The sequence below is a fragment of the Pinus tabuliformis genome, chromosome 8 (genome assembly GCF_031772625.1).
Source record: "Pinus tabuliformis cultivar Carrire ecotype Pingquan chromosome 8, CPIR1, whole genome shotgun sequence".
In the NCBI taxonomy this organism is placed as follows: domain Eukaryota; kingdom Viridiplantae; phylum Streptophyta; class Pinopsida; order Pinales; family Pinaceae; genus Pinus; species Pinus tabuliformis.
In genome coordinates, this window is record NC_142294.1 from 929433354 (window position 1) to 929447285 (window position 13932).

Consider the following 13932-nt stretch of genomic DNA (forward strand, 5'->3'; position numbering starts at 1 on the left):
CAGAACAAATATCTAACGGATAATTGAATCGTCCAGGAACTAATGTATTATAGCTTGCCACACGACCAAGGATAACATAGCGTAGTTGTTCCATTTTTAAAAGAATCTCCCAGGAGACTCTAAATTAGGAGACTCTAAACATAATTCAAAATTTGAAGGACGAATTAGGAAAGGTGTGAACATGATTAAGTCATGAATTTCGCAAAATGAGGAGACTCTCAACATAATTCGGAATTTAAGTACAAATTGGAAACCATTGAACACAATTAAGTCGTGAATTTCGCAAAGGATAAAGTCGTGGCTTGAATCCTCGACGTCAAGCTCCGGCGTTATCATGTACTCTTTTTCACAAAAGCCTATCCTTCATATGCATGAAAGGGAGGGATTATGCACTTATTTCTGGGGTTCAAGGAAGGTCACATTCTGGTAAGCTACTCCCTCTTCACCTTGGGCACTCTCTATTAGTTTTACACCAAATGTATATATGGCCATTTTAGCAATCCCGCTAATGCGAGTCTCTGAAAGAATTATATATATATATATATATATATATATATATATATATTAAAGATAAATTAAAATGATATCAAAATAAAGGTTACATAATTTTTGTGGTTTAGTTTAATAAAATAGAAAACCATAAAAATATAAAGATTTAAATTGTAATTAAATGCATTATTAAATTTTGTAAATTAACATTATTAGTATTGCACCGTAAAAATAGTTATTAATAGTTTACATTTGGATTTTTATAGTTTGTGGAGATGGTTTTATGAAAATCTTATTATTAGGCCTGGGTATAGAGGTCCTATCATAAATTTCTATTATACCTTGGTTTGTGAATATGAGAAATTTTATATTTAATTAGTATTACACACATCTTTATTATTTTCAATATCATTCATTCATTAATAGTGTGTAATCTATCATATATGGTTAAGTTCACACAAAAACCTAAGTGACCTCTACCCCTTAAAAATATAATGTAAAAATAAAAATATATCTCTCATATATCATGAATCTCTTTAAATTACATATGTGATTTTAAATAATCATTTTAAATTATATATGTAATTTTAAATAATATATTTTTTATTTTATTATATTAAGCATTAGCCATTTTTATAAATAAGAATATAAAATGATTATACTCATTAGCAATAATTTTATCACCTTCCCAAAACAAATTGTATCATAAATGTCCATCCTACACTTTGATGTGATCTATGTACGGTTAATTAATAGAGGTGATGGGCACATTAATAGAGGCAAAGGACAATAACATGCTCAATTTGATAGCCAATCAAATTGAACATAAATAAAAATTATTTTTAAAATATCATATATTTCAATGTGTAATGTTATATTATAGAATTTTATGCAAGTTTTTTTGGTCAAACCCAAAATAATATGGGTTTGACCAACAACCTATTGCAATATTCACCTTGTGGCAAAGATTATAATGATAAAACCTAGAGAGCATGAGACTCAATCCATGGTTGAATTCCTATCATTGAATCTTTAGCAATAGTGATGTATCCCATATATAAATAAAGTGGTTAGTAGGGTTTATGTTAGGTAGAATGATCAATTCTTCTAAGTAACATGGAATTCAATTTAATATTGAGTGTATCTTCTTCATAAAAATATTTTGCTTAAAAAACAATCTTGAAAATAAAGGCATGTATTTTCATTCATAAACTGAAGTCCAAATACATTTTGTATATGCACCTAAGGTGCATTCCTAGGGATCTGCCTTGATCTCACATGAGGCTAAGAAGAAAAATGCATAAAGCATACACAACAATGGCCTAACGACACAAAAAAGATATGTACAAATAAAAAAGTAAAATTTATGGAAGATCAAGTAGAACTAATCTTCCCCCTTTTTCCTTTTTTCTGGACTTCTTGTCAGATCCAACTGGGACCAAAGCCAAAGTACCCTCTGACATATCCAGATGATGTTCTTTGTCCGAGTTTGAGCTTTGAGACACATGGACACTTTTTGTACCCCCTAGACCTTCCTCCGTGTGTATCTCGGTATTTTGTTATTCTAAAACAATGAGTGTTTTGGACTCTATCATGTTTTGTTTGAGAGTAAATCAACTAGGGCAACCCCACTCTCCTGTAACCCCTTGTATGTCTGAGCTTCCTCTTATGTTTATATTGGTTTCTTTTCTGGATTTTCCTCCTCCTCATCATCTGTAAGGTGTGGCTCTGTGTATTGGCATCCTTTTTGTTTATTTGTTGGCCTCTTCTTCTTTTTTGAGTTCTTTTTTGCATGAGGACGTGCGTTATGTAAATGGTTGGTTTGAAAACATTCTTAGCACCCAATTTTTTTTTTCTCATAATCTAAAACTTGTGTCCAACAAATATCCTTGAGTTTCAAGATAATATGTCTAGGAAGCCCTTTACTAAGGTCGATCTGAACACATATTATGGCAAAAGTAAATATACCTTTCTTTGTCCTTTCACTGTCCATTTTCTTGCATTTCCCAAGAGTGTTCCCTATGTCCTCTATGACCTTGGGGTGGCAAAAAGGAAGGCCTGAAGATTTCGGAGTCTCACCCAAACCAGCATGGTGGAAACCACCATAGTCGTAGCATCAAATTTCAGAAACGATGGAGTAATGAAAAGGCTCGCCTTATCCCAAAAAACCATGGACCCTCATTAAGCACATTTTCCATTTATGTTTGAGTGTCAAATTGGACAACAAAAAATCCTTTGGAACATAAGTAAATGTCGCAATTTGGCATCAAAGTGTTAAAATACATTAGTGTAGAGCCTCAGGTTTGGGCTAGAACCCGTTAAATCTACAGATGACAACCTTTGTTTTGAGGGTGGATAAGAGAGTGTTTACCTATGTAAAATTTACCTCCATGGCAGGAGCATTCACCATTTGTTCAACAATGTAGGGACTGAGATTATTTTGGATCTGAGGTCCAATGTTATTTTGTTGTAGATCGGTGGAATGGGGAGCCTTTCCCTTGGATGGGTCCTTGTAAGAAAAAGATCCATTTGTAGCCCTGAAATCTGGAGCCCCGCCTTGTAGCCGCATATTCAGGGTGATGGACAAGTTCCTGCAAATGACATTTTCTTGAATATTTGTTCCATCTTTTAGTGAAACCCCTACATAAATGAGATTTTTTCCTCTACTAGAATATTCCACATGTTCTTTAAACTTTGTTTCAGGGTGTAAATAGAATCTAAGGCATTAATCCAGAACAAAGTTGATTTCCCTTGTAACCTTTTTATGAAAATATGGAATGTATTGGGCTTTGCACAAGTTTGAGGAACAACAGGCTCCTTCCAGCAGAGTTGTGGTTCCATATGTAGAGACTTTTTAATATGCCAAGAGCTATAAATGCCTACCTTGTGCAGTGCAAATTTACCCAGGTCGATGCCATCAAAAACGCAAGAAAGAGAGGGAGATGCCGTAAATTCAGAGTTGCACGTGATGCCCCATCGGCGATGCCAACATGGAAAGCCCTATGGTCTCGGAGCATGATCATAAGTAAAATCTCCCATGAAGGGTACAACACAGCGACCAAGAGCATACAAAACCCCATGCATAGAGGCACGAGATGAAACGCGCTTGCATATATAGTCAATGCCAAATGAAGGCCCGCCTGGGGACCTGAAAGTTTAATCTAAATCAAGGATATAAGTGTGGAGAGAGGAAGAAACTCACATAACTAGATCATTTGTCCTTAATTGTCCACCACAAAATCTATAAGTTAGCCACATCCATGGTTGCGGGTTGCTGATCAGCCAAATGGGTGTTGACTACAGTCTTATGACTATTCATCATATAGAAAGAAGCCATATAGCCCTGCTTGCCAGTTTCATAAAGACCGATATGAGCATATTACTGCCAACCCAAATAAGTTCCCACTAGTAAATCCAAGCCATGACCACAACTAAGGTTGTATTCACTAAGTAGTTCTGGTCCAGTTCTGGTCCCCCTCGCTCCTAGTTGCCATGGCATCGAAGGAGAGAAGAATCCAATACCACGATGCCAAACTTCACAGTGTACAAGCTAGAAAGCGTAATGAGAGTGGGAACCATTTTTCCTCAAGTCAAAAGTAACTAACCAATATTTTGCTAATTAAATTTGTACATCGGGATTGTATTCCAACATTCATACACTTTCTTGGCATGTCTTTTTAGAACATTACCTACAATCAAATGCTATTTTTTTGTTAAATTACACAAACTAGCATAAAAAAGAAATTGGAGAAGAATGGTGCATAAATTATTCAAAAAAGTATTCGTATATTCGTTCCACTCAAAACCAAATTGCATACCACATATATAGTGCTTATGAGATCCAACAGTTTCCAAACTAAGAAATTGCTTGTTGAGAAATTCTCTTAACAAAACTCAACAACCAACAAACTAATCTTACCTATATACTATTTTAAGCATTATTCCAAGTCCCCCCTTTAATTTTTACATTACATCATTACAAATATTATTACAAGAATCATAAATTACAAATAGTCACATCTATATGGCTGGTCTTCATCAGTGCTCACATCCAGTCTGGAATGTCGCAAACATCACCCTTTCTTCACAACCTCATCTTTGACTGATCCAAATTGGATCCTCAAACAATTCCATAATTGTTAAGAATGAATGATAGACTTCAAGAAATCTTATAGCTATCAGTAATAACCTCTGAAATAATGGTAATTTACATGCAGCACGGAGCAACAAGGACCTTCGGTCAAAGTGCGCTGACCGTTAGCCCATGGAGATTGTGTATGGCAAAAAAATGGTAGTTGGGAAGCTCAAACCTAGAAATAGAGGTTTTTTCTGACCGCTAATCGCGTATCGCTAGGAAAAAACCCTCGAGAAGGAAAATCCCCGAGTGCTCGGTCACAAGAGAAACCAAAAAACCGTGGGAAAGCACTAAAACCAACAGGCGGGTCCCGCGCTCAAAACTGACGGAATATCGGAGGCATTTCGGGTGGTAAGTTGGTTTGGTCAAAGACCCAACGATTCCATACATCGAGTGACGCGTGTCCGGCAGGGAGAGAGAAAAACCGCTTACATCGCAAACTAACAGTCGAGCAAATCAACCGCGCGATATAAGCGAAGACCGTAGGATTTGGGGGCTCCAGATCAAATGGTGGAGGTTCAACCCGATGGATGACCAGACCCAAGGGAGAAATAAGCTACGACGCATAAAGATTTGAAGTCTGATTTGACCGATGAGTCGATAAAGGATCCATTTCGCAAGCATTTGGGAAATAACAGAAAAAACAACCGTTCAGGAAGAACTGACACTCAGTTTGTAAGGATATAGGTGGCCACCTCTCTATGAAGCATTACGCAGCAACGATGATGTAGGGAAGAGGAGTCCCAGTGGACAGAGGCAGGTGATTCAGAGAGCCGGGAAGACAAAGTGAACAGTCGAAGAAATGAACTGGCTTTAAAGCCACAAGCTGACAGAGACAAGACAGAGAGACAGTGAGGCAGAGAAGCAGTGAAGAAGCTGAAGGCTGAGAGACACAGAAAGAGAGGCAAAATTGCAGAGAACAGAGAAGCCGAGCTGACCATCAGAGTAAGGGCAGCATCGAGCAGACAGAGACCAATTGAGGTCGAAATTCAGTAAGGGGAGTCTGTGAACTCTAAGGACTTGGGAATTCCAAGTGCCATCCTACTGATCATCCTCTGTCAAGTGAGACTTAGATTGAGCTCCTTATTGTAAGACTCTGCTTTAAAAACATAATAAAAAGGCCACCACTGAAAGTTGGACCAGGAGACATAGCCCAGGAGGATTGGGTGAACTCCTTATTAAATTTTGTTGTGTTTCTGTTTTGCTTACTGTGATCTCTTACTGTTTCAAGTGTCTGTTTATTTTGCAATCTTATCGATCCATTGCCTAAGATAACATAGACACACACACCAACACATGAGTATGTAATACCTTCCTTAATTTCCTGAGGTCACCTAGGGGTGATTTCAGATCATTGACTTGTCACTTGAAATCCATTTAAAACATAAACACCTTTGACCATCTTTGACGAAATTGCATGATCAACAATGTTGATTTACTTTATTCTACCCAATTATATAGCTCGTTGTAATTTTCAGAAAAAATAGCCAAGTAATGAACCATACTATGGAAAAGCTCCCATCTGTCAGATGACATAGCTCGATGTATCTGATAGTTATCTAGGTACTGAATGTGTTCAAAATTTGACCATACAACTTGAACTGTCTACCACACAAGGATCTCATAAAAATAACCTGTAGCTGATGTTCCTGGCCTTACACAACCCATCAGCTTTATAACAGAAGGTAAGTGGAACCAAATTAGTGACATGTTCTCATGGCACCATATACAACAAGAAAAACTAATTTGAACTATGTTATTTTGATCAATAATTGGTTCTTCACTGTACAATTTTACAATAGATGTAACTATAGTACTAATTACTAATCACTTACTACCACTTCTTTCACCACATACACACCATACAATATGACTGCATAGAATATCAATGATGAAATACTTTAAAACAACATTTAAATCTAGCAAACAACCCATCTCACGTGCCTTATCTAAGAGTAATGACATTAAGGTCAAATTCAAGATTAAATGCCCGACCAAGGTTCAAACTGAGATGCTTCTTTCCTCATTCTTCCCTACGTGATGCTTATATTTTGGACCGATGTGTGAGAATCCCATATGCAGATGAAGAAGTTTCATATTTGATAACTAGGTTGCTAATATTTCTTCAATTGGTTCTTTCCTCCCTCTCTATCTCTCTATTTATTTGTTCTTTCCTCCCTCTCTCCCCCTCCAACTCCATCCCTCTCTCTGTCTCTCCCTCTCTCCTTTTCTATCTTCCTTCCTCTCGCTCCCTCTCTCCCACCTCACTCTCTCTCTCCCCCATCACTCTCTCTTTCTCTCTCTCTCTGCTCTCCAACTTTTTCATTATCTCCCTCCCTCTCTCCCTCTCCAACCCCACCCCACCCCCAACTCTATTAAATTTGATCACATTGTATTGTGTTTAAGAAATTATCTAAATTAAAAAAACTTAATTGGTTGTAAAATATTAAACCTATATTTTGGATCAATCATGTCAAAGAAAATAAAATAATGAAAAACTTAAAAAAATCATGCACTATATTTAATATATTATTGTTAGTAATTTTTCTCGCTCTCATCCATTGCATCCTTAGCTAAGATGTATCTCTGTTGGTTCTTTAATTTTATTAAAACCTTAATTTAATTTCTATGGGAATATTTTTAGTAGTTGTGAGGATAGAGGGTTTAGATATATCTCAAATTGTAACATTTCCCCTTTTATGTTCAATTAAAAAAATGTTATAAAATTAAATTAAAATAAAATACTTTTACTATGAAATAAGTTATGGTTTTTTGGAATGTGGTATTGATAAGCAATGGTAATGGCCCATGGGATTGTAACAAAGCCTATTTACAAGTTAATATCCATGGTAGAGTGAGGGTGAATATTCATGGTTAACAATCTTGTCATATCGTTATAAAATATTTTGATTGTAAAAAAAGTTATGATTTTTGGGCATGTGACATTGATAAGATATGGAATTGTAACAAAACCTATTTACAAGCTCATAATTTCAATGACAAAGTGGGGGTGAATATCCATGGTTAAGAATCTTGCCATATTATTATAAATTTTTTATTGTGAAATAATTTATGTTTTTGGGCATGTGGTATTGATAATCCATGTATTGACCCATGGTGTTGTAATAAAACCTATTTTTTACAAGTTAATAATATCTACGGTAATGTGGGGGTGAATATCCATAGTTAAGAATCTTGTCATATTGTTATAAAATATTTTGGTTGTGAAATAAGCTATGGTTTTTGGGCTTGTGGTATTGATAGGCCATGGCATTGTAATAAAGCCTATTCACAAGTTAATAACAAAATCAAAATATAACAAATTGAATTTTGATATTTTTATTAATTTAACTTTTTATTATTAATTGACCCAATATTTAAATGTTTACACTCGTCCCCAATATCAGTTTTAACTTCTTCCTCTTCTTTTTAATTTAGCCTCTAGCACAAGAATTAAAATTTCTTATTAAAAATAAATCATTTAACCCCATTGCAATTTATATATTTTATTTTTCTATTTTAAATATTTATTTTATTTTTTCCATTATAAATATTTATTTTCTTTTTCGCTTCAAGTTTAGCATTGGTTAGAAATAAAATGTTCACAATTTACAACATCACATTGTAGCATTGCATTTTTCTCTGCATTGTTGATATCTGCGTGGAAATTCCAGAATAAATATTTATTTTCTTTTTTATTTCAAGTTTAACGTTTGGTTCAAATAAAATGTTCACAAGTTACAACATCACATTATAGCACTGCATTCTGTTCTGCTTTGTTGATATCTACGTGGAAATGCAAAGAGAAGGAAGATGATCAATGTGATCTATGGATTTCATGAGATTCGAACCCCAGATAGAGTTTTCATGGGAAACACATTAGGAGAGCATTAACGATCAGGTGGAGGAAGGGAAAGCTCATTGGGCGTGGAGATTTTGGACATGTTTACATGAGTGTGAATTTGGACTCTAGAGCGCTCTTGGTCATCAAAGATATGAATTTGGACTTTGGAGAGTTCTTGCTTGTCAAAGAGGTATTTTTTTTTTAACTAAAGATGAATTTTATTCTTATGGGTAAACAACTTCGAGGGTTTATATGATCAAAGCCAAATTTTCATGTAGAGTTGAGGGTTTAATGATTATGATAATGCAGATCTGGATTTGAGGGTTTATATGATCAAAGAAGAATTTTCATCTAGAGTTGAGGGTTTATATGATCAAAGAAGAATTTTCATCTAGAGTTGAGGGTTTAATGATTATGATAATGTAGATCTAGATTTGAGGGTTTATATGATCAAAGCGGAATTTTCATCTAGAGTTGAGGGTTTATATGATCAAAGTGGAATTTTCATCTAGAGTTGAGGGTTTAATGATTATGATAATGCAGAGCTAGATTTGAGGGTTTATATGATCAAAGAGAAATTTTCATCTAGAGTTAAGCATTTAATGGTTATGATAATGCAGATCTAGATTTCCGCTAAATTTAGGTAATTAAAACAAGTTTGAAAATCATTAGAAACACCACCCCACATCATTTTATTTCCAATTGTACAAGATAATATTGAATAAAATTATGAGCACCTCCATTTCAATTGACCGTACATAAAATAACAAAGAGGTTTGATGCTTTTAAGAGCTATATTCATCATTAATAATAAGATATCAAAATGATGGCTCATAATTTTAAAAGCTATATCCATCACCAGCTATAAGATAAGAGTTAATGACATAAGAAAAAGTTTGTCTTAATATAACATGTAAACTTCATATTACTTACATCTGGTGCATATTGTATCTTATTGTGCATATGTTAATTTTATAACTTCAGTCTAGGTAATTTTTTACATTTAAAATTGTCAAATATGTAAAGTTTGTCTTAATATAACATGTAAACTTCATATTACTTATAGGTAATGTATATGGTATCTTACTGTGCATATGTTAATTGTATAACTTCAACCTGGGTAATTTTTTTCATTTAAAATTGTCAAATATGTAGAAGTTGCTTTACACTTAGATTATATCAGCACAAAAACAAAATATCAGAAATATGGTAAGGGAATAAGTAAGCATTTTCACATTGGTTTAAAATTTCCCCTTGGTTGGTGAAGAAACAATTCATATTTCTATTTTTGGTGGAGTATTAAGTTATTAACCAAAGATAAAAAAGGTTAGTCTCTTAAATTACTGAAAAAGGATATTTCGAATGTTATATAGAAATTACATTTCACGTAGCTATATATACCATGACATAACTATAATATTCCAACTCCATTTTATTCACACTTTTCAACATTTTAAAGGTTTGTCTAATTTAGTGTGATTATGTAATTAAATAATCCATATTGTTTAAGACATCTCCTATTTGTAACATTTTGAATTTTTAAGTGGGATCTTAACTCCATTTTTTTCACACTTTTCAACATTTTAAAGGTTTGTCTAGTTTAGCATGATTATGCAATTAAATAATTGATATTGTTTAAGACATCTCCTATTTGCAACATTTTGAATTTTTAAGTGGGATCTTGGGTAGGTTTCTGTTACTACCATACATTATGTTTTAAGTAGATGGTGTTTTATTATTCACGCAAGAGACTTTAGGAGCAATATTTAATTGCATGCTTGTTTCCATTATGCATCTAATATTTGCAACCTTTTTGAGGTCAAGAACCTAACAACCCATGTTGAACATGAAGTACCTCAAAAATTGGGGAAGATCAGTTATTCTATTTTCAGAGGGGGATAGGTCCATAAAAGGCAGCGACAACTATCATAAATGGCTTTTGTCAGGTTGTATTTAATGAGATCCCACTAGAATTTGCTACTCAAGTAAATCAATTGATTAGTTTGAAGCTTGAAGGTAGTGTTGAATAGATGTTGCAAGGTCTCCCTATAACACTATAACACTATCTATCTAAATGATTCTAATGCCATGAGATGGTGTCTCAATAACACTATTCTCTAGTTTCTCATGCTATATGTAGATAGCTTTCTCATGTCCTACTAATAAATCATATCATTATATTTTGTATGAAATCTTGAGATGTGTTCAAAGTTTGTCTCAGATAAGGTAATATGTATGTACTCTTGAATTTATCTATGTTGTAATAAGATCAAGAATAAAAATTTTATTGAAAAGAATTGGGATCTACCATGCAAGTTTTATTTATTACATGAAATTCTTGATTTGTTACATCCCAACTAGTTAGGGTTGCATTTGTTTTTGTTCTAACAAGATTAAGAATAAAGTTGTCATTTCAATCACTGGAATCTACCATGTAAGGTTTATTCGCTACACGAAATTGTTGATTTGTTAGAGCCCAACTTATTAGGATTATGAAGAGTCCTCTTTCATGAGAATATTTATGAATGCTCTATTCTTGCTCAAATAATTGCAAATTAAAAAAAGGTGTAAAATAAATGAGATGCAGTTGAAGGGTTTCTATTTTAAAATACGTGGAGGGAGTGTAAAATCATTTTCAGTTACCTTCAAATATTTTTGAGCACCTACTAAAGTGCTTCATTTTCCTCATAGTTAATTCCCTTTCCACTATCCCAGTGCTTCTAGTAGTCCTTCTCCAAAGTGATCTCTTAACTATCTTGGACGGAAAGTGATTACTTGATTAGAACCCACAAATTACAATTTGATTAGGACCAAGGGATGAGAAAGCTTCGTATTCTTCAATATCTTCTCCAAGTTAACATATCGAATGATTTTCTTTCTATTTAATTGATACGACAATCACTCGAGCATTTGTTAGGATTTTGAGAACTTTTTCAATGATTTTTTTCTTCTAAAAGCTGTGTTCTCAATTAAGGAAATTTAAAAAAAGGTTAAAAGGATGCAATGAAAGGATTTTATGTTTTAGTGCCTAAGAATGTCTTGCTAATGTGAAGGGCTTGCTATTTTCTTGACTCAATATTAGTCACATTTGACTTCCTAGCATTCCTTTTAATTTCATTTTTTTCGTTTTTATATTGATATCCTTGAAGTTGGTGATTTAATGTGTGTGTAATAGGATGTATTAACTATTAAGTACTCTTAAAGGTGATATTGATGGATGACTAGGTTTAAATTTCCCTACTTGACACTCTAGTATTACATGATCATGCAAATAAATTATTAATCAATATTAAATGGAAGATGATTAATGTGTAGTTTTTCTTGGCTTGTCATATAATTACTGCATTTTGGCTGCATAATATATTTGAGGCTACTTTTTGGTTGTTACTTGTGGATCTTCCCTTTGGCTCAGAAAAACATCTGGGATAAATTTCCATTGCATTGGCATTAGACATCATCAAAGAGGACTTCACCAAAAGCAGAAGAGGACATGGGATAAATTGGTACAATGAGCGGATAACCACTAGAGAACCACCGAGGCACCATAATTTCTTGTTTGTTTAGATTCACTCGAAATTAACTAGTCACAAAAAGTACCTTTATTCGAATATTTTCATGTATACAAAAATACTAAAAACACAATTTCAGACTAATAATTCAAACTAATAATTATCTGATAGTCATAATTTTATAATTAAATAGTATAATATGATTAATATTATAGGACACAACTATAGGGTCTGACTGTGAGGGGCATTGTGACAATATATATACACTTCTTGTTGTATTAGACAACCATCTCTCAAAGTGTGATATCCATCCAACGAAATGTATTGCCACAGGCCATTGGGGATTGAGATTTTTTCTTTCAGTGGACCTGTGGTGATATATTTTCTTGGGCTTTAGTGTTATGCTTCCCTAAGGTTTTGACACTTCTCACATCTAGCACCTTCATTCCACCAAGTGAGGTACTCATCTTGGAAAGTCGAATCATTTTGTCTCCACAATCCAATATAATGTTGCATCAATCTCATGATCCCAAGAACATAAGTCATAATAGCCAAGAACTTTTACAGTGAGAAAATTCATCTCCAATTTAAGGAACATGACTTTTTTAAAATAAGAAATAAGGATATTTTTTACATTGGTCTTTTTTTTTCACAAGTTATCTACTGTCTAATATTTTTAGCATTTAACTTAGTTGGTATGGTTGTGCCTAATATCTTTTTGAAGGTTGATTACTAAGTTCCTAAGATGTTATTTTCAATGGTTATGTTTTATTTTCTTTGTTTATACAAGTCATCTAGCCGCATAGTGGCCACTATCGCCCAACTAAAGGAAATTTGTTCGAGTTTCTTACTTTTCTAGGGAAAAAATGGCATTGACATTGATGATGTTGAGGTATATGTCATATAAATCCTTTGTAGTCTACTTTAGTTTATATTCTAATGTTCGTCACCTTTCATGTATTATACTCTGCATTGTATTTTCTTTCATTTTCAAAAGATGAACTCAATATTGATAGTAAGAAGCAGGAATTGAAGAAAGAGAACAATAACACTAGAGTGAAAAATGCAGAAAGAGAGAGAGAAGAGAACTGATCTAATGATACCCTTAAAGCCAATATCCCGCATGAGACACACACATACAGACTAATGGTTAATTCTTTAGAGTTGGTGAATTCACCTACAATGCCTTGGAAAAATAACGATAATGTTTTGAAGTGATGAAACACTATTTCATGTGTAAATTGTAGTCCAACCAATATTATGTTGAAAACTCATATTGTAATACTTGAAATTTCATATAATATAATTTATGTGGTTGAATTTATTTATAGTTGTATTTGATATTATTTAGTATTGTAATAAACATATGTAACTTTGTGTTTTCACATTAGATGAACATGTGCATTGTATGACATTTTTTTAATTTAGTCACAAAATCATACTAATTAATTTATGTTGACTAATAATGAACACATAAAATCAATCTAAAACTATTAAATTAATAGTTCATATTGATTAATGATGAACACAAATAAAATGAATATACGATTAAATTAATCGTTTATAATAATTAGTAATGAAAGTAAATGAAATGAATATAGACTACTAAATTAGTCATTTATATAATGAATATGAAACTACCAAAAAAGGATAAATGAATACTGTAAATGATAAATTTGTGATTACAAATGGTGACTAAATTTTGCATATATACAATTATTAGTAGCTAATTTATAGTATCTTATAACACGACCAAAATTTAGTCATATTTCTTTGGTCATTAATTGATTTCAAACGATGAATAAAATTTACATATATATGACTATTAGTAGCTAATTTACAGTATCTTATAACACAATCAACATTTTGGTCATATTTCTTTGGTCATTAATTGGTTTTCTCGGATGATTATATAGTAATATATATTTTTTGTAGATTTGGTCATTATTTGTGAT